At 37.2% G+C, this 21,699-nt stretch overlaps 1 long non-coding RNA gene across 3 annotated transcripts in view; it reads left to right on the top strand.

Moving 5' to 3' along the window:
• Nucleotides 1–18,467, top strand: part of LOC106967821 (uncharacterized) — a 49,043-nt gene extending 30,576 nt beyond the window's left edge. For all 3 annotated transcript variants that reach the window (XR_008299023.1, XR_008299022.1, XR_008299024.1), the window contains 2 exons: nt 5,294–5,503; nt 17,976–18,467. This is a non-coding gene — a long non-coding RNA (uncharacterized LOC106967821). The remainder of the gene's footprint in view (nt 1–5,293; nt 5,504–17,975) is intronic.
• The last annotated feature ends 3,232 nt before the right edge of the window (nt 18,468–21,699 follow it).

Consider the following 21,699-nt stretch of genomic DNA (forward strand, 5'->3'; position numbering starts at 1 on the left):
TTTTGACCCCACATTCCATGTGAACTTTCCTCCTGACCCTCCTCTCCCACCCTCAAGTGAAGGGACCTATTCTCTTCAGGAAAAAGTCTTTTCAATGACTGTATCTAAGGCAATTGCCTCAGAAGGAGATTTAATTTTTCTCAGCTCTCCCCATGGCATCCAGATCCATAGTGGGAATTAGATCCCAGGAAAGCCAGTCAGAGAACTAGTCATTTTTAGAAAGATAATACAAATACCAAAAAAGCTGCAAAAACTTACCAGTTTTTATCTGCAAGAGTCAGAGGAAACATGCATGAGAGTGAATTTTAAGAATATTATAACAAAATGGACAAAATTTGAGATGAGATTGAACTGAAATTATTAATACAGATGTGTTCACATGGATGTAATTTGTTGGCTTACCCATGTGGAATGATATTACCAGTACGCTAAGTTGTGTAATTAAAAGCTGCATTCAACTGTTGCCCACAATTAATGAGACTGAGAAGTCAAAAGTTTCCCGGCAACCTCTAGAGTTCAGGAAATGGGCATGTTGGAGTGAATCTCTCATGTGCTAACTACTCAGCCATTCTTTAAATAGCTACACAGAGGACCTGGAAGACACTCTTTTCACCAAGATACAAAGAATTAATTGGTGTAGATGGTACTAGTATACCTGAAAAATTCTTTGATGTCTGCCCTCTCTAATTGGAAATTAACAGTAGAAAGTACTATACTGGATACTGGATTCCCTGTTCATAGTTAGAATAATATGATTCTGGAATGGTAGACACCAGATGATGGAACTAAAAAGTTGGAGGATGGATTGACAATTAGGGTGATTTTAAAAAGAAAAGCCTATTTATTTTGGAGTACTTTTACATTTACTGAAAATTTGCAAAGATAGTACAGAGAGTTCTCATATATGCTTCACCCAGCTTTATTTAATATTAGCATCATATATATCTGTGGCAAATTTGCCAAAACTAAGAAATTAACATTACACAGTACAATTAACTAACTACAGACCTCACTGGAATTTAGCTAGTTTTTTTTCTCTCTTGTTTTGCTCTGCTTTCAGATCCAATCCATGTTGCATTTATTCTCCTTTGTCTCCTCTGATCTATGATAGTGTCTTATTCTCTCCCCACCCCACCTCCCTTGATCTTGACTATATTAGAGAGTACTTGGGTATTTAGGCAAGTATTTTGTAATGTGTTCCTCCATTTGGATTTGTCTGATGATTTAATGATTAGACTAGGGTTAAGGACTTTGGGGAAGGATACCACAAAAGTAAAGTGCCCTTCTCATCACATCATGTCAGGGGATACCAGATAGTAACTGACTCATTATTGATGATATTAACCTATATAACTTGGTTAAGGTAGTATTGATGAAGTTTCTCCACTATAATGTTGTCAATTTTTTTTTTCCTTTTCATACTTTCTTGTTTGGGAGAGAATCACTAAGTAACCCAAACCCAAGAGGAGAGGAATTAAGTTTCACCTTTTGAAAGGGAGAGTATTTGTATATTATTTGGAATTCTTTTGCAAGAAAGATTTGTACCTTCTCACATTTATTTATTTATTATTCAGCTATTTATTTATATCATTATGGATTCATGGATTTTTTCTTTGGATTATAACTCAATATTTTCATTATTTATAGTATTGTTCAAAATGTGCCAGCTTTGACTATTGGCAGCTGTTTTAGGATGGTCTATATATCCTTTTTTATATCTAACATTTTTTAAAGTACTTCCAAAATTACTTTCTGGCACTTCAAGATGCACTAAACCTGTTTGAATTTTCCCTTCTGCAAGCATAGAATCAACCATTTCTCTTAGTAAACCTGGTTCTATTTGTTGGAGAATGAAATTGAAAACGAGATCTGGGTGCTGGGTATGTCATTACTGTAGGCTTGTTACTGCTTCTAGACCCTCTCAGTGGGTAGCTAGAAAAAAAAATATATATATATGTATATTATCATTTACACATAATGCATTTCTGTCTACCTACCTACCTACCTACCTACCCTGACCTACCTACCCATAAAAGTGATACATAGATAAAAATTAACATGAGTTCATGGTAATTCCAGCTCAGCATCTAGGGTTTATTCTATCTTTCCCTCTCCTTACATATTATTAACTTTATATCTGACAACAAAAAACCTAGTTTTCATTTTCTACAATTTAGTTATTTATTTAAATCCATTGTACATGAAACTTTAATTCATGATTCTTTTTTTTTTAAATTCATGATTCTTAACTCAAACCCACTATTGTAACTTTTTACATACAGGTTTGGTTTGTTGTGGGGTTTTTTGTTTGTTTGTTTGTTTGTTTGTTTGTTTTGTCTTTAACCTTATCATATTTAGTCAAAACAATTTTCCAAAGTTACTTAGGTCAAGCCATTTTTGCCACATTCAATTTAAATGTTTGTTTATTTTTGAGAGAGGGAGAGAGAGAGAGAGAGAGAGACAGAGACAGAGACAGAGACAGAGAGAGACACAGAGAGGAAAAAGAAAGAGAGAATCCCAAGCAGGATCCCTGCTGTCAGTGCACAGCTTCATGGGGGCTCGATCTTAGGAACTGTGAGCCTGAGCCCAAATCAAGATTTGGACACACCCAACTGAGCCACCCAGGCACACCTTGCCACACTCAATTTAATAAGACTATGCATACATTTATAATACAGTAGATTTCTTTATTATACTGGGCATCCTGCCTTGGGATCTCCCAAATCCTTAATGATTTATTTGATATTAGCATGCAAATAAGTTCACTCTGTAGCATTTCACTCACTTCTATGAGTCTTAACAAATTCATGGATTCATGTATCTACCATCATAGTGCCATATAAAACTGTTCCATTTCCCTAAATATCCATGTGTATTCCCTTTAAAGTCAACCCCACCTTCATCAATCATTGGCAACCCCCTGTGATTTTGCTTTTTTTTTTTTTTTTTGTTAATGAGTTATATACATGGAACCGTGTAGCCTATTGGGTCTTGCTTCTTTCACTTTGCACAATTTAATATTGATCCAATACTTATAAATTCATTTATGGTCCAACTTATTTAATACTAATTATGTGATTCAGTAGCTCATTTATTTTATTTATTTATTTATTTTAACTCACAGCCACTTTAATGGTTGGTTTATCAATCTCTCCTTGTAGCTCTAGCAAATATTCCTTTACATAATTTAGGCTTTAATTAAAAAAAATTTTTTTTTCAACGTTTATTTATTTTTTGGGACAGAGAGAGACAGAGCATGAATGGGGGAGGGGCAGAGAGAGAGGGAGACACAGAATCGGAAACAGGCTCCAGGCTCTGAGCCATCAGCCCAGAGCCTGACGCGGGGCTCGAACTCACAGACCGCGAGATCGTGACCTGGCTGAAGTCGGACGCTTAACCGACTGCGCCACCCAGGCGCCCCTAGGCTTTAATTTTAAAGGAATGCAAGATTTGAATTGTTACACTTTTCTGGTAAATTTAACTATCATTAAGTTGTGGTCCTTTTTATTTTTTCTAATTCACAATTCATTTTTATTTATTTTTATTTTTTTAAATTTTTAAAATTTTAAAATTTTGTTTTAAATTTACATCCAAATTTGTTACCATATAGTGCAACAATTATTTCAGGAGTAGATTCCATAATGATCTTTACCCACTTAGCCCATCCCCCCTTCCACAATCCCTCCAGTAACCTGTTTGTTCTCCATATTTAAGAGTTTCTTATGTTTTGTCCCCTTCCCTGTTTTTATATTATTTTTGCTTCCCTTACCTTATATTCATCTGTTCTGTGTCTTAAAGTCCTCGTATGAGTGAATTCATATGATATTTGTCTTTCTCTGACTAATTTCGCTTAGCATAATACCCTCTAGTTCCATCCACGTAGTTGTAAATGGCAAGATTTCATTTTTTTGATTGCCAAGTAATACTCCATTGTGTGTGTATGTGTGTGTGTGTGTGTGTGTGTGTGTGTGTATCACATCTTCTTTATCCATTCATCCATTTATGGACACTGGGCTCTTTCCATACTTTGGCTATTGTTGATAGTGCTGCCATAAGCATTGGGGTGCATGTGTCCCTTCAAAACAGCATACCCGTATCACTTGGAAAAATACCTAGTAGTGCAATTACTGGGTCGTAGGGTAGTTCTATTTTTAGTTTTTTGAGGAACCTCAATACTGTTTTCTGGAGTGGCTGCACCAGCTTGCATTCCCACCAGCAATGCAAAAGAGATCCTCTTTCTCTGCATCCTCACCAACATCTGTTGTTGCCTGAGTTGTTAATGTTAGCCATTCTGACAGATGTGAGGCAGTATCTCATTGTGGTTTTGATTTGTATTTCCCTGATGATGAGTGATGTTGAGCATTGTTTTATGTGTCTGTTAGCCATCTGGATGTCTCCTTTGGAAAAGTTTCCATTCATGTCTTCTGCCCATTTCTTCACTGGATTATTTGTTTTTTGGGTGTTGAGTTTGATAAGTTCTTTATAGATTTTGGATACTAACCCTTTATCTCATACATCGTTTGTAAGTATCGTCTCCCATTCTACTGGTTGCCTTTTAGTTTTGCTGATTGTTTACTTCACTGTGCAGAAGATTTTTATTTTGATGCAGTCCCAATAGTTCATTTTTGCTTTTGTTTCCCTTGCCTCTGGAGACGTGTTGAGTAAGAAGTTGCTGCAGGCAAGATCAAAGAAGTTGTTGCTTGCTTTCTCCTTGAGGATTTTGATGGCTTCCTGTCTTACATTTAGGTCTTTCATCCATTTTGAGTTTATTTTTGTGTATGGTGTAAGAAAGTGGTCCAGGTTCATTTTTCTTCATGTCGCTGTCCATTTTTCCCAGCACCACTTGCTGAAGAGACTGTCTTTATTCCATTGGATATTCTTTCCTTCTTTGTCAAAGATTAGTTGGCCATATGTTTGTGGGTCCATTTCTGGGTTCTCTATTCTGTTCCATTGATCCGAGTGTCTGTTTTTCTGCCAGCTCATTTGTTTTTATTGCTGAATGATATTCCATTGTATTATATGCCACAATTTTTTTTAATCAATTTATTGATCATCTTGGTCAACTATTTGGACAGAGACTTTTGCTTTTTTATATTTTTGGGCAAAGTTTTTATCTACAAATTCAATTTATTTAATAAGTATAGAGCTTTTCAGGTTATCTATTTCTTTTTGAGTGAGTTTTGTAATTTGAGGCTCCCAAGGAATTGGTCTATATCACATAAGTTTTCAAATTTAGGGTCACAATGATGTTTGTGGGATTCTGTTATTTTTTTAATGTTTATTTATTGTTTAGAGAGAGATACAGACAGAGCATGAGCAGGAGAGGAGCAGAGAAAGAGGGAGGCACAGAATCTGAAGCAGGATCCAGACTCTGATCTGTCAGCACAGAGCTCAACGTGAGTCTCTAACTCAGGAATCACAAGATCAAGACCCGAGCAGAAGTTGGATGCTTAACTGTCTGAGCCACCCAGGTGCTCCAGGATTCTGTTATTTTTTAATACCTGTAGGATCAGTATTGAGGTTGCCTGTTTATTTCATGACATTGGTAATTTGTGTTTACCTTCCTTTATCTTCGTGATCCTCACTAGAGGTGTATTCATTGTACTGATCTCTTTAAGAACCAACTATGATAATTTTCCTTATTGTTTTTCCATTTTCTGTTATCAAGTGTATTGACTTGCTCTAATTTGTCTTATTTCATTCTTTCTGTTTATTTTAGCTTCAATTTTCTCCTTCTCTCATTTCTAGTTTTTCTTTGTGGAATATGAAGTTGCTAATTTTTCTAATAGAAGAATTTCATGTTATAAATTTCCTCCCACTGTTGAATAAAGTATGCCAAAGATAGCCGATGGGACTAAAACAAGCTCTGGTCTCTAGCTTAGAGACCCCTTCCTCCAGGTTCTTCCTTTGTTTGCTGCATGTGTGAAAACCCCCCACAGATATGGAAGCTGACAGCATAAATTACTACACTGTAAGGGACATCAGAAAGGAGACGACCCCATAACTTGAGGAAATCACTTGGCTCACAAAACAGCCAGAGCAGCTGCCTGTTGTGACCCAGGCGAAGCTCCTACCTACAGTGTGACTCTTGTGCCCCAGAGGGAAGCCTCTCCGCCCCAGTACACAAAGAAAGAAATTGGGCCTCAACAGAAGGGGGAACACTAAGCGAAGAGGGATGGTGGGTTATGCCAAATGGACACATCTTTGTCCTGTCATCTACGGGGAAACACCTAATGAAGGAATATCGCCAACTCACGACCTAGGGAAAACTTCAGTAGAGGCCCCCCTCAAAAAGAACTACTATAACAGCCAGCTGCCAGCATTATGCCGAGCTGTGAGTGAACAATGTGTAACGTTTGCCAAAAACAATGCTTGTTCTGCCCCATAGCCCCTGCCTGGCACACAAAAGATGGGGGCCACCCCTTTTGAAGACTTAGAGGTGGACTTTACCGACATACAACCAAATAAAGGGTTCAGGTATCTTCTTGTAATAATCTGTACATATTCAGGATGGGTCGAAGCATTCCTGACCAGAATGGAATGAAGTCATGAGGTGGCCAAAGCCCTTCTAAAGGAGATTGTGCCTGGGTTTGGTCTACTCTTAACCATACACGGTGATAATGGACCTGCATTTGTGGCAGATATTATACAAACCCTGACAAAGTCCCTCAACATTACCTGGAAACTGCATGCTGCTTACCAACCCCAGAGCTCAGGGAAAGTAGAGAAGATGAATCGCACCCTCAAGGAAACCCTGGCTAAGTTCCACCAAGAGACTAATCTCCCATGGCCAGATTTACTACCTCTGGCCTTCCTGCATGCCCAATGCATGGCTGGGGCACTGGGATTCTCCCCTTTTGAGTTATTATATGAGCCACCACCCCCCCATGTTTAGCCACCCCCTCATGTAACTCCAAGGAGACCTACACCCAGATTGAAGACAAGGGAATAAGAAAATAGCTCCAGACCTTGGGAGCAATCCTAAAGAAGTTACAGAGAGACACCATAGAGAAGGTCCCAATTTCCTTAGGGATCCCCGTTCACCCCTTTCAGCCAGGAGACTCTGAATGGGTCAAAGATTGGAAGAGGGAACCTCTTAGACCACGGTGGACTGGGCCTCATACTGTTATTCTAGCAACTTCTACAGCCCTTAAAAGTTTCAGGTATCACCCCATGGATCCATCACTCCAGAGTTAAGAAGGCCAACTCAGAAGAACCCACAACCTGGCAAAGTGATCCAGATCCAGTCAACCCACTTTCCCTCAAAAGGGAAACTGGCCCCTGAGACCTCCAGCCCTGCTCCAGCCACAACCTGGAAGCTGGCTGGCCTGTGAACAGCAGAAGCCTGGGGAATCAATACGTGAACCTAGCCCAGGGATTTGGATGCAACTCTGCCAGTCCTTGCCCCTTACTCGTGTCATATCCCTGATCTTACTTCTTACTGTTGGGCTGATAGAGACTGCACCAACAAGCTATACATGGGACAAAAGATTCATGCTGGGTCTCACACACCTCCTCTGCATGGGAGGATTTTTAAGTGTTGCCTGTATATTATGATAACCTCTCTCACCCTCACAACAGCCGCTTACCCACTTTGCCCCCAGGATTGTTATATGACAATAAGGGTGTCAAGAACACTCAGCGCCTTCACCTCCCTCCACAAAGATTGCTAGAAGGGAAAAACACACACTGTCAGTCACCCGGTGCCCCAAGGACTAAGTATTGGACAGTAGAGATAACCCAAAATGTTAAGAACCCATGTCACAACAAGGGCCTCCAGACAGGGAAGCGCGCTTGCTACACTTACCTTCCTCCATGGGAGATCTCTGATGGGGGAAGGGTGCAAGACAGGGTCCTTCAAAAGGTTATAAAGGATACCCAGGATAGGGTAATATAAGCCATACAGGCGACTACTCCCCCAGAGGCCTACCAGGGTTTGAACCTTTCAGGCTTCAATCAGATGCTTACCAATCCCCCAGTCTGGCATTGGGCCAACACTACTCTACAAGTCCTCCATAAAATAGATAATCACACCCAAACCTGCTGGATGTGCTTGCCCCTCAGCCACTCCCAACTCTTTGACCTGGAAGCTCCTGAAAAATCTCAAAACCAATACCTCTGTCTTAATTGGACCACTGGCCACTGAGATCTGTCTCATAAATGCCAACAATCTAATCTGTACAGTCCCTGAAGGTATGAATGGCACTTCTCTATGTGGAAGAAATATAACTTTAAGATGAATACAACCCTATGTTCAACCTCTGGGGTGTTCTATCTGTGTTCTAATTTGGCCTACCAATGCTTAGAGGCCAATTGGACTCAGATATGTTATTCCATCTTTCTCACCCAGAGATATCCATATACACTGAAGATCGGTTCCTAATAGCCTTTATCCCCAAGTCCTGGGATAAAGGGGCAATCCTGCTACCCGTTCTGATAGGAGCAGGAATTGCAACAGAAATAGGAACTGGAATAGGGGGCATAGGTTCATCCATAGGACTGTACCATAGACTATCTCAAGAGCTAAATGAAGATGTGGAACAGGTGGCAGTTTCTCTGGTAACCTTATAAAGCCAAATAAACTCTCTGGCGGCAATGACCCTCCAAATAGGTAAGCCCTTGACCTCCTCACTTCAGAAGAAGGAGGGACTTGCATTTTTCTGGGGGAGGAATGTAGCTGTAAGTCAGGAATACTTACAACTAAGGTTAAGGAACTCAATGAAAGAATTCAATGTAGACAACAAGAAAGTATCAATCAATGGAAAGGATGGGATCTCATGGATTGGGCATCCTGGCTTCCTGCCCTGACAGGGCCCTCTCTCCATAATTTTACTTGTATCCATCTGCCCCTATATACTGAATATTGTGTTACATTTTATTGAAAACAATGTTGCTCGCCAAACTACTGCACATATCTTAGCCCTCCAAGAGTACCAACCTGTAAAACTGAAAGGTGATGCCTACTAAAAGTTTTTTTTAAAAGACATCAAAGGGGGGGGGGAATGTTGGAGAAGTAAATAAAGTACACCAAAGATGGCTGATAGGACTAAAACAAGCTCTGGTCTCTAGCTTAGAGATCCCTCTTCTGGGATCTTCTTCCTTGGTGTGCTGCACGTGCAAAAACCCCCACAGATATGGAAGCTGACAACAATAAATTACCCTCCCCACTTACTCGTTGCTCAGATCTTTGGAGAAATGGTCTCCTCTGAGCCCATGGGTGTTAAGTAAATCTCCGATCACCAAGATCTCTGAGTGCCACTTGGTTTTTCCGCCAGCCTGGTTCTGTAACACTACAGAATGTGTATTTACTAAATTATCTGTATTTCCTAAATTTTGATGTTTTCTTTTCATTCTCTTTTTTCTTCTTTTAAATTAATATACTTTAATATTTAGAACAATTTTAGGTTTACAGGAATATTGAGTGATGATTCAGATAATTCCAGTTTACCTCTCATATCTGTGGTACACATATAGAGTTTACACTACTATTAACATCTGACATTAGTGTGACACATTTGTTACAATTGACCAATGTTGATATATTCTTAAGGTAAATAATTTGCATAAGGATTAACTCTTTGTGTTATACATTCTGTGGGTTTTGACAGATGTATAATGACAAGAATCCACTATTGCAGAGCCATACAAGATAGTTTTACTGTCATGAAAATCCTCTGTGCTCTTCCTATTCATATATCTCTTCCCCATAACCCATGGCAACTACTAAATTTCACCATCTTTGTAGTTTTTCCTTTTCAGAAAGACATATAATTGGGATCATATGTAGCCTTTTCAGATTGGCTTCTTTTACTTTAATAATATATATTTAAGTTCTCTTCATGTCTTTTTGTGGTTTTACACCTCATTTGTTTTTATCCCATTTTATAGATGTACCACAGTTTATCCATTCACCTATTAAAGAATATCTTGATTGCTTGCAATTTGGGCAGTTATCAATGAAACTGCTAAAAATATCCATGTGCAGGTTTTTGTGTGAACATAAGTTTTCAACTCATTTGGGTAAATACCTAGGAGTGCAATTGCTGTATCATATGGTAAGCATATGTTTGACTTTGTAAGAAACCTCCAAACTGTCTTCCAAAGTAGCTGTACTATTTTGCATTCCCACCAGCACTGAATGAGAATTCTTGTTACTCCATATTTTTGCCAGCATTTGGTGTTGTCGGTGTTTTCAATTTCATAAATTCCAATATGTGTATAGTGTTATCTCTTTGTTGTTTTAATTTGCAATTATTTAATGACACATGATGTTGAGCATCTTTTCATGTGTTTACTTGCCATCTGTGTATCTTCTTTGGTGAGAGGTCTATTCAGATCTTTTATCCATTTTAAAAAATGGATTGTTTTCTTATTGTTGAGTTTTAAGAGTTTTTGTTATTTTGGAATCCAGCCCTTTATCAGATATGCATTTTGCAAATATTTTCTCTAAGTCTGTGGTGTCTTATTTTTTAATAATATTTTTGTAACGCGTAATTTTTAAAATTTTGATGAAGTCTAACTCACCAAATTTTTCTTAAAAAATTTTTAATGTTTATTTATTTTTGAGAGAGAGAGAGAGAGAGAGAGCAGGGGAGGAGCAGAGAGAGGGAGACACATAATCTGAAGCAGGCTTCAGGCTCTGAGCTGTCAGCACAGAGCCCAATGTGGGGCTCGAACTCACAAACCACTAAATCATGACCTGAGCCAAAGTCAGATGCTTAACTGACTGAGCCATCCAGGTGCTCCTAACTCATCAAATTTTTCCTCCATGTATCATGTTTTTGGTGTTCTATCTAAAAGTTCATCATCAAATCCAAGGTTTCCTAGATTTTCTCCTTCGTTACCTTCTAGTAGTTTAATAGTTTTGTATTTTACATGTAGGCCTATGATCCATTTTAAGTTAATTTTTGTGAAAGGTGTAAGGTCTGTTTTTTTTTTTTTAATGTGGATGTTAATTTGCTGAAAGATGTTTTTTTCTCCATTGAATTGATTTTGTTCCTTTGTCAGGCCATATTTATGAGAGTCTTTAGGGGAGCTCTCTATTCTGTTTCATTGATGTATTTATCTATTGTTTCACTAAAACCATATTATCTTGATTACTGTAGCTTTATAGTAAGTCTTGAGGTTGTGTAGAATCAGTACTCCTTAAATATTGTATTGGCTTTTGTGGATCTTTTGCCTCTCTGTATAAACTTTAGAATCATCTTGTTGATACCCACAAAATAACTTGATATAATTTTTATTGTGATTACATTGAACTTACAGATCATGTTGGAAAGAGCTAACATCTTGACAAGATTGTCTTCTCATTCATACATGTAGAATATCTATTTATTTAACTTTCTTTATTTCTTTATATTTTTGGTTTTTCTCATGGAGGTCTTGCACATATATTGATAGGTCTTATATAAATTTTGTTAGATTTATACCTATTTCTTTTGAGGGAGTACCAATGTAAATTGTATTGCATTTTAAATTTCAAATTCTAATTGTTCATTGCTGATATATAAGAAACAATAGATTTTTGTATATTAACCTCATATCCTACAACCTTGCTACAATCACTTGCTAGTTCTAGTTTTTCTGTTGTTGATTCTGTTGATTATACAATCAATATAGGCAGTTATGTCATATGTAAACAAAGATGGTTTTATTTATTTATTTTTTTGCAATCCTTTTCTTGTCTTATTGCATTGTCTAGGTCTTCCAGTAGTCTATTGAACAGGAGAGTTGAGAAAGGACATATTTGCTTTGTTCCTGCCCTTAGCAAGAAAGCCTCTAGCTTCTGACCATTAAGTATGATATTAGCTGTAGGATTTTTTTTAGATAATTTTTATACCTTTGAGAAAGTTTCCCTCTATTCCTTAGTTTGCTGAGAATTTTCATCATGAATGTGTGTTGGATTTTATCTATGTCTATATTCTGCATCTATTCACATAATCATATTATTTTTCATCTTTAACCTGTTGATGTGATGTATGATATTAATTGTTTTTCAAATGACATATCAGCCTTGCATATCTGGAATAAATTCCACTTGGTCATGATGTGTAATTCTTTTAAACATTGTTGAATCCAGTTTGCTAATATTTTGGTGACATTTTTGTTTTTCACTTTTATTTCAAAATATTACTTCCATTTTCTCTTCAGACTTCCTTTTAGCCTATGGGTTAACTTTAGCATTTTTTAATTTCCAAAATATTGGGATTTGTCAGATATCTTCTTTTATTGACTTCTAGTTTAAATTTTTAGGGGGTTAAAAATATACTTTGTGTGATTTCTATATTTATAAATTTGTTAACTTTTTTTGTTATGGTCTGGGATGTGCTATGCCTTGGTGAATGTTTCATGTATCACCTGACATTACTAGGTGGATTTTTTTATAATGTCAATTAGATCAGATTGATGGATAATGTTTCTGGTCATCTATATATAACCTTACTGATATTTTGTCTACTGTAGTTGTACATCCCTATACTTTTTCAAATCTCATAGAATTTCTAGTCAACTGTGATGTCATTTCGTATTTTCTCATTCTTTTTTTTTGATAAAAATGTTTATTTTTGAGAGAGAGAAATGGGAGATGGGGGAGGGTGGGGGGCAGAGAATCAGATCCAAAGTGGACTCTGTACTGACAGCAGAGACCTGGTTCAGGGCTGGAACTCATGAACTTTGAGATCATGACATGAGAAATCAGATCCTCAGCTAACTGAGCCAGCCAGTTGCCCCACATATTTCTTCATTCTTAAAGGATAATACCAAAATATACCAATAGTTCTGGACTGACAGGTACCATAGACCCTGGGTCTCATGTTCTCTCTTGTCCAGCAAGAAAGCGGGATGCAGGATTAAAAATGAGAGGGAGGTTGATGTCAGGGAGGAGACAAGAGCCCTGAGTAAGAGTCCTTACTCCGTTTTTATTAGGATCATAAGGCTTACAAGCATCATGGGCATGCACAGAGGGACAATGAAACAGTGAACATTAACTCATGGGCCTGGGGAAAAGGAGGTTTTGGAGATATGTGGTGTTAGGGGTTTGGGTCAATACAAAACAAGATTGTGGTGCTGGATGGAAGGTTGTTTACAGCAAACATGAGGCTCTACCTCCGTTTACCTAAACCGACCTAGGAGACAAGAAAGATAGAGCATGCTACCTCAGGGTCAACAAGGCACCTTTCTGTTAATTAGCTCAGCTCTGAGCAACTTTGCCCTGCTGCCTCTATAGCCCTATTTACCTGTTTACCTAATTTGGTCCTTCCTTCCTGTGGAAGCAGCTTTGTGCTCTTGTACTGTGTTGGGGGGCATTTCTGCCCCAATACCTAACCTTGTTTGCCTCATCTTGGATGTTTTCATCCTGGCATTCCCTATTCCTATACCTTTGTCCTATACTGGGGGCCTTTGCCCCACTTGTCCTATACTGGGGGCTTTTACCCCGTTTACCTAAGCTTACTTACTTAATCTTGTTTACCCAAACTTGTGCATACATCCTACAGCATTCTAATTCTTTCTGCCTTGTTAACCCATCTGCTCAGACTCAGGGAATTCCTAAACTTATTCCCCACAGACAGGTTATTTTCCTTTTAGCATTTTACACTTTAAACATATTATTCCATTTATTTTCTTGTTTGTGTGATTTTTTATGAGAAGTTTATTTTCATTTTTATCCTGGTTCCTTTTTAGATTATGTGCAGTATGTGTGTGTGTGTGTGTGTGTGTGTGTGTGTGTGTCTCCAGTGTTTTGGTATGTATCCTTAATTTTAGAAAATTTTCAATCATTATTTTTCAACTCTTTCACTGACCCAATCTCTCTTTTCTTACTGGAATTTCCAGCTACTCATATGCTATCTCACATATCTCTTGAACTCTCTGTTCTGTTTTTTGTTGGCTAATAGGTTTTAGTTTGTTTATTTTTGGTTGCTCATTATTTGTTGTTTTGTTTTGTTTCTTTTACTCATTTTTTCTCTTTGCCTTTAGTAATTTTTATTGCACTCTCTCTGTTTACTGATTCTTTGCTCTACTGTGTTGAATGTGATTATAAGCCTATTGAAGATATTTTCCATATCTGTAGCTGTGTTTTTAAAATTCTTTTTCATATCTTTTCCTTCTCCTGAAGACCTCTTGGATCTTAAATGTTCTCTATTTTTTCATTAATAATAATTACTTTAAATTCCCTGATAGTCCCTACATCTGTGTCATATATGGATTTGTTTCTGATTGCTTTGTCTCATCAGACTTTTTTCTTCTCTTTTTATTCTGCAAATTTTTATTGAATGTCAGACATTTTATAGGGTATTAGATATTGAGGTAAATAGTTTTCATGTCTGGAGATGAGTATGCGCTTTCTTCTGCTATGCCTTTAGTGTAAACTCTTTAAAAATGTGGTTAAAAAAAGCATATCATAAATTTTACCATCTTAACCATTTATACTGTACAGTGCAGTAGTGTTAACTATATTTACATTATTTTGAAACAGATCTCCAGAACTTTTTCATTGTGAAGAATGGAAACTCTGTTCCCATTAAACAACAACTCCCCTTTACTCCCTATCCCCAATTTCTGGTAACCTCCATTCTACTTTTTATACCTATGAATATTACTATTTTAGATACCTTATATAATGGAATCATACAGTATTTGTCCTTTTATGACTGGTTATTTCCCTTCACAGTGTCTTCGATGTTCATCTGATATTGTAGCATGTGATCAAGTTTCCTTCTTTTTTATTGTTGTATTGTATTTCATTGAATGAATATACCACATTTTCTTGATCCATTTATCTATTGACAGACATCTATGTTGTTTCCATCTCTTGGCTATAATAAATAATGTTTCTATGAACATAGGTGTGTAAATGTTTCTTCAAGATTCTGCTTTCAATTCTTTTGGATGAATACCCAGAAGTATAATTGAAGTGTATGAAATTTTGCATTAATTTAGTCAGAGGTTGGTCTGGGTTTGAAGTTTGTTATTACTACGATTACCCTCAGTGCACAAGAGGCCTCCGATTCAATTCCTTTAGAGATATGCTGTTTTTGTCTCACCATTTTGTCTCCCTTTGTGCTTCTCCCTAAAGAGAGTCTACCTCTTGTAGTTCTCCAGGTCATGCTCTGCTATTATTTTTATCCCACTGTTGTTAGAATGGTAGTGGGGATTGAAGGACACAACAGTTCTCTGAATAACTGTTTTGACCCACATAACTGTGGTTATGGTTGATTGACCATGGATTTTTTTTTAATTTAAATTATTTTTTCAACTTACATCCAAGTTAGTTAGCATATAGGGCAACAATGATTTCAGGAGTATATTCCTTAATGTCCCTTACCCATTTAGCTCATCCCTCCTCCCATGACCTCTCCAGTAACCCTCTGCTTGTTCTCCATATTTATGAGTCTCTTATGTTTTGTCCCCCTTCCTGTTTTTATATTATTTTTGCTTCCCTTCCCTTATGTTCATCAGTTTTGTATCTGAAAGTCCTCATATGAGTGAAATCATATGATATTTGAATTGACCATGGATTTCTTAAAAATAAAACAGACTACCATGTTGATTAAATTTTTCAAGGCAGAAAAACTCTAAGCCTACTGGGCAGAAACCTGACACCAGTTGCCTTATGGAGTCTTATAGACTTTTCTTCTTAGTGATTGGACCTAAGGCCAGTTCACGTAATTGAGGTTCTTTGATTGAGGAGTATGCTGGTTCATTTTGAGGATGGACCTGGCCACACAGCTCCAGGTATGTACTGTGTACCTTCTTCTAAGCCTTCCCCATAAGGTCATGCTGAGTTATTTGCCAGTTTACTGGAGTTATTTGCCAGAATTATTGCCTATTAAGGAAAGGAAAACATCCACATTCTAGCTCTAAGATCCCTGGAAAGCCACTGCGATCCATCACTCGGAGTGTGTACCATATATAATATAAGTGAAATGTACTTGGCTTGAATTCAATTCATATTGGATCCTGTGGTAATGTGGACACACTTTGTAGTAATTTTCTAAGTCTTAGAATATAACTGGGAAATCTTATACTTAGTAACATGCAGAGTCTCCACATTGGCTTCCTGATTTATATAATGCTTATTTAGGTAGGAAAATCCAGATAGAGGAAAGCCCCTAGAATGCTTGTTCTCTAAGTCACTTAACAAAGCAAAACCATATTCCTGGGGCAATATCAGAGATTAATGGCACTATACATCTTCTGAAAGATAAAGGGTTTGTGATTTTTAGTACATCTCATTTAGTTTTCTTTTATTATCAGTGCAAAAATTGGAAGGACCTTAGAAAATGACTAAGGTCTGTTGAATACTTACTCGGATAATGATATTGCTCAGGATAATATTTTAACTAGAGTAAATCCTTGTAGTACCTGGAACCTACTATGTAGCTAATGAATTAATATTCTAAATCTTACCAGCAAAGATAATTATTTCATGCAGTTTCCTTCACATGATAAGGACAACAATGCACCTTTTTGTTTGTTTGTTTTAACCCCTGGCTATATTTGCTTTCTTATTTTCTTTCAACATATTGTTTGGAGAGATCTTGATTATGTTAATGATCCATAGAACATCACACTAGTTCATTATAGTGAGTGATGTTATCATGCTAAATGGATCTTGAAAGTAAAATGTAATAAACAACGCTGGTGAGGTCCAAGAATAACCAAGGCTGAGAAATTAGTTGTCCAAAATTTTAAGAACCCGACAGGTCACTGAGATGTCCAGGGGCATGTGAAAAGAAGAGTGTAATATAAAAGCATTTAGAAAAGCAAAAATAGAGATTTCCCTGAAGAGTGCAAGAAAGTCAGACTTCAGAAGACTCAGCAAGTCAAATTATAGCACGCATTCAAATTGGAAAAACTTCTACAAAACTTGCAAGGTTAATGAGTTTACACTTAATCTGTTTATGATGAAGAAAGAGTGACTTTCTCACATGATTACCATATCCATAAAAGCATGGCATATCTTTAGATACATTCAGTTATTAGATATGAAGATTGAATTTATTTTTGTTAGAGAATCAGCAACTGGTAGGAAATTCTTATGGTTTTATTTATTCTGAGACAGAACTATACACGTTATTTTTGGTTTATCTTAGGTAGAAAGTATTGCTTTTTTTAAACCTGTCTGTGGGATGTATACCCACAGGAGAATATGTCAGTTTTGCCCCAAATAGCACATATCAGGAGTTGTTGTGTCTATCCCTACTTTCCTAGGCTTGAAAAGTTTAGAGGATCTGGTGATCAAAAGACAGATGCTTCCTAGCAAAGGAAACAACAAACTAAAAGGCAGCCTACAGAATGGGAGAATATGTTTGCAAATGACATATCTGATAAAGGGTTAGTATCCAAAATCTATAAGTTACTTATCCATATCAACATCCCCCAAATAAGTAATCCAGTTAAGAAATGGGAAGAAGACATGAACAGGTATTTTTCCAAAGAAGACATACAGATGGCTAACAGATACAGGGAAATACAAATCAAAGCCATGATGAGATACCACCTTATACCTGTCAGAATGGCTAAAATCAACAACACAAAAAACAAGAGATGTTGGTAAGGATGCAGAGAAAGGGGAACCCTCTAACACTGTTGATGGGAATGCAAACTGATGCTGCTACTTTGGAAAACAGTATGGAGGTTGCTCAAAAAATTAAAAATAGAACTACCTTACGATCCAGTAATTGCACCATTAGGTATTTACCCAAAGGATACAAACATACAGTTTTGAAGGGATACATGTACCCCAAAGTTTATAGCAGCATTATCAACAATAACCAAATTATGGAAAGAGCCCAAGTGTCCATTGACTAATGAATGCATAAATAATATGTGATATATATACACACACACAATGAAATATTACTCAGTTATCAAAAAATAATGAAATACTTGTTTTTCATTCAAACATAGAAATAACTGGATGTTGATACAGAAAAGTGGAGGATGATGCCGGTTTTCTGTTTTTGCTTTTCTAGGTCCACCTTCCACTTTCTGCATCCATCCATGTCCAGGATGAGCTGATTTATGGAGAGCTACTGTGGACACCCTCATCTTCTGGCTTCTTGATGGGCTGAAGAGAATGGGGAATGGGGAGAGAGTGCCATCATGGCACTAGACTTCTCCATACTGGGCTCCTGGGTTGGCAGTGGCTACTTCACTTTTCTGGGAGTTTATGTGCTGTGACTTTCTCTTAGAGCTACAGTTACTTTTATAAGATTTAGTGGTCCCTCTCCCCAGTGGCCCCTGCAGGCCTGTGGGAAATTTGGAGTTCTTACTGTTGCTGGACTTGAAGTGTGTCACCATTCTTTGTCATCTTCTATAACTCTGTTCATGTTGAGTGAATAGATGTTTCATTAAAGTTTCCTTCACTATGCCACTTGTTTCCTGTCAGAGACTGATGGTAACCATCACAATTGCAGGAAATACCAGGGTATATAAGTGATCAAATAAAAGTCACATAAGAAACATTTTCTTCTTCACTTTTATTCTCCACTGTATTCACTAAAGTTAGTTGAAATGACCTCAAATCAGAGCACAGAACTGAATAAATCAATAAAGTTGGGTGATCACTCCTAGAAGCTCTGTAGAACTCAGACATTGGACAATCACTGGACTAAATGAGCTTTACTATTCTTCTAATGCTCCCAGGACAGACTCTTACTGGTTCCCGCCTAGCTTGAAGAATCGATTTTATGTTTTCCTACCAAATGTGTGTTATGTAATCACATATGAATATGGTTTTGGCTGTAAAGGGCTCTGGTATTTTTCAGAGAGATGGTCTGTCATTCACAAGTCAGAATGAAGAGGATACAGATCTGGAAGCAGACACAAGTCATCTATTATGCCTGTGTTGTAAAGTCAGTTCAGAGATGCTAGTCAACAATGAATAATAAAAAAACAAAAACCTTAGAAATGAAGAGTAGAGTTGAGTGGTAATAGCTGTGCAAAGATGAAGGATTGATTAGACTGCTCAATATGGAATGGCGTAACAAGTGAACAGCTTCAAATAAGATAGGGTGGAGGAAGCTAGAAACCTTGACAAGGCCGACAAAGAAAAAACATAATTTATACTTCGTGAAACCATGAAGTAAATCTTATGTACTGTTGACTCTTGAACAACATGGATTTGAACTGCATAGTTTCACTTATACACAATTAAAAGAATTTTTAATGTTCATTCATTTTTGAGAGACAGAGAGAGACAGAGTGTGAGTGGAGAGGAGCAGAAAGAGAGGGAGACAGAATCTGAAGCAGGTTCCAGGCTCCGAGCTGGCAGCACAGAGCCCGATGCGGGGCTTGAACTCACTAACCACAAGATCATGACCTGAGCTGAAGTCATATGCTTATATGACTGAGCCACCCACTTAAACACAATTTTTTAAAGATAAGTACTATATTGTAAATTTATTTTATCATGTTTTTCTTAATAACATTTTCTTTTCTCTAGCTTAGTTTGGTGTAAGAATACAGTATATAATACATGTAGCATATAGAATATGCATGTGTTAATTGGCTCTTTATGTTATTGGTAAGACTTACAGTCAACAGTAGGTACCATTTAACTTTTTGAGGAGTCAAAAGGTATACACAGATTTTTTGACTGTGTGGAGGGTCAGTGCTCCTAAGCCCCATGTTATTCAAGGGTCAACTGTAATTATAAGACTTTGTTTTTTTGATTTTTGGTTTTCTATATGGCAAAATGTTTTCGGTATTTAGAACAGTACGATGTGTATAATAGGCTCTCAATGAATATTTGGTAAGAGGAAGAATATTATTTCTATTTAAAATTGTAGGACTGAGCTTAAAAACTCCTGTTGTAATTGGTGTAGATATGTCACATTAAAAAGAAGTTAGTGAGTTTACACAAAGTAGCTGACTTCTGTTTATTATGGTAGGAAGGCCAAGGTGCAGAAAGAACTAAACCCTCTCACATGTGTGCCCAAACTCTTGCACAACCATAAAAACAACTACTAATAAATACCCAGGCACATGAGTGAGGGGAGGAAGGGCAATGAGGAGAGGTCTTCCTCCCTTGGTAGCTCAAAGATGGATGACAAAGGAAAATGTTTTCCCTAGCTCTTCAAAAGATTATACTCAACTCTATTTCTTCTTCCATTGTGCTTTGGCATTATTATTCTCATCACCCCAGTCAGTATAGTTGTTAAGCAGAGAGCCAAGAAAAGATTATTGCATTGAACAAAGCTATTGTCCTTCACCCCAGAAACCTACAAGGTGACAGAAATTCCCTCATTTTGCATTCTGTCTGTATATGTTTTATTTCATTTATAGTAGCTGTCCATGAATTATTTCATGAGTGCTGCATGAGCTGCTCCTGAACTAGAGCCTAGCTGTTGCTCTCCTATTCCAGGGAGAGCTAGGTTATTATCCACACTATGGGTTGTGAGATAATGTGTAGAGCCCATATCCTCTCAGTGTGGTCACCAAGTGCCTGCCATGCTCCTCTACCTTCTCAGTGGTTAGACTCCTGCAAAGATGATTGAGGACAGAAGAAAGTAGGTAAGCTAAACACATTACTTGTTGGCATAAAATGTATTTTGCATATTATTAGCAAAAATGCATTTAGCTTGAAAAATTCTCTGAAATAGATCTCTAGATTTAAGATATTTCTTGGGAGGTGCCTTGGGAGGTAGCCTGGGAGGTGCAGTTCTATCTGAATCTCAGAATATTGCATGCTTACATCTGTTCTCGGAAAACTAGTAAAAACATCGTCCTTCATCTCATGTAAAGTGTTTTAAAGGAAAATCATCTTAACTAATTAAACAGATCACTTTATCTCTTATTTTTTAGTATTTGGTAACCATGGAAGTACATCTTGATTTTTGTAGGATATTGTTTCTAAGATAATTCCTTAAGGTTATTTAGATGTAGCACATTCTGCAGACTACAGTTTTGTGCAAAAGCACTTTTAAGGAATCTATATTTAAATATTTTAAATCTTTAATAAATGCTCAGATGCAAGAACTATATAGGACCAAAATCTAGGAATTAGAAAGGCAGCATTAAAAACTCTGTTGTACATATGTCTCTTCTGAGCTTGCAGAGTTCTCAATGTTGACACTATAGTAGAATCTCCTGGATGAGGTGTTTTAGGTTTTGTTGTTGTTGTTGTTGCTGTTGTTGTTGTTTGTTTTTTGTTTTTAAATTATTGATGTCTGGGCCCTGACTTAGAATGCCTCAAGTGGGGATGGGAATCCATGTATATTTTCTAAAAGCTCCCCAGTTGATTCTAATGTGTACCCATGGGATAGTACTCGACTTTTACTCAATGAAATGAATCAAGAGATTAAATTAAGCTTTAAAACCCCAAAGCCCTTGAAAATTTTCACAAGAATTCCGTGGTCATAATTTCTTAAATTAGTGTATAGAGGGAGATCAGGAACTAGGCATTCTCTGACAAGTAACTACCTTCCACAGAGAAGATAAGGTTGTCAATAGCTGCAAGGTGACGAAGTGAAGGAGAGGAGTATCATGCCATACCGAATGAGGCCTTATATCTGGGTTCATCTGAATTCCTCTGCTCTAAGAAGAATGTCATTCTGAAAATAGCACAATCAAATGAGATACCTTGAGAGAGAGAGAGAAAAAAAAAAGACTGAACTGCTTCCTCAGCACGTCTCCTTTCCTGGTACATTTATTGGTTTCTATTATCTACTATAAATCAAATTTGATTTAAAACTA

The sequence above is a fragment of the Acinonyx jubatus genome, chromosome B3, assembly GCF_027475565.1.
Source record: "Acinonyx jubatus isolate Ajub_Pintada_27869175 chromosome B3, VMU_Ajub_asm_v1.0, whole genome shotgun sequence".
NCBI classification, from domain to species: domain Eukaryota; kingdom Metazoa; phylum Chordata; class Mammalia; order Carnivora; family Felidae; genus Acinonyx; species Acinonyx jubatus.